Genomic DNA, 757 nt, shown 5'->3' with positions numbered 1-757 from the left:
GACCAGAGTTTAGGCTACCTCAACAAAGTCCCAGGTGCTCATGTGTATTTTAGGCACATAAAACAACCTTTAAAAGTCTGGTCAGGAGTCCTTTCCTTGAACTGAAGGCTCATGTTCTTAGATGAGTCCCATAACCAAAGCTGCCATCGTAACAAATGCATGGGCATCTTCTTTACCAGAGTTTAGGCTACCTCAACAAAGTCCCAGGTGCTCATGTGTATTTTAGGCACATAAAACAACCTTTAAAAGTCTGGTCAGGAGTCCTTTCCTTGAACTGAAGGCTCATGTTCTTAGATGAGTCCCATAACCAAAGCTGCCATCGTAACAAATGCATGGGCATCTTCTTTCCTTGGCGACTCAAGAAGAGTACAGGGATCTCGTTAGGTCGTGCAGAGAGGAAATGAGAAAGGCAAAAGCCCAGCTAGAACGCAACCTGGCCGCTGTCGTTAAAGACAACAAAAAAAGTTTTTACAAATACATTAATGACAAGAAGAGAGCCAGGGGGAATCTCCATCCTTTATTGGATGCGGGGGGGAACATTGTCACCGAGGATGAGGAAAAGGCTGAGGTACTTAATGCCTTCTTTGCCTCAGTCTTTAGCAAGCAGACCAGTTATCCTCAGGGTACTCGGCCCCCTGAGCTGGAGGTCAGGGATGGCGAGCAGGATGAACCCCCCATAATCCAAAAGGAAGCGGTCAACGACATGCTACGCCACCTGGATGCTCACAAGTCTATCGGGCCGGATGGGATCCACCCG

Source organism: Pygoscelis adeliae, unplaced genomic scaffold, assembly GCF_000699105.1.
Source record: "Pygoscelis adeliae isolate BGI_AS28 unplaced genomic scaffold, ASM69910v1 Scaffold4, whole genome shotgun sequence".
In the NCBI taxonomy this organism is placed as follows: Eukaryota; Metazoa; Chordata; class Aves; order Sphenisciformes; family Spheniscidae; genus Pygoscelis; species Pygoscelis adeliae.
The sequence above is the reverse complement of the archived record's forward strand: the minus strand, read 5'-3'. Positions refer to the sequence as shown.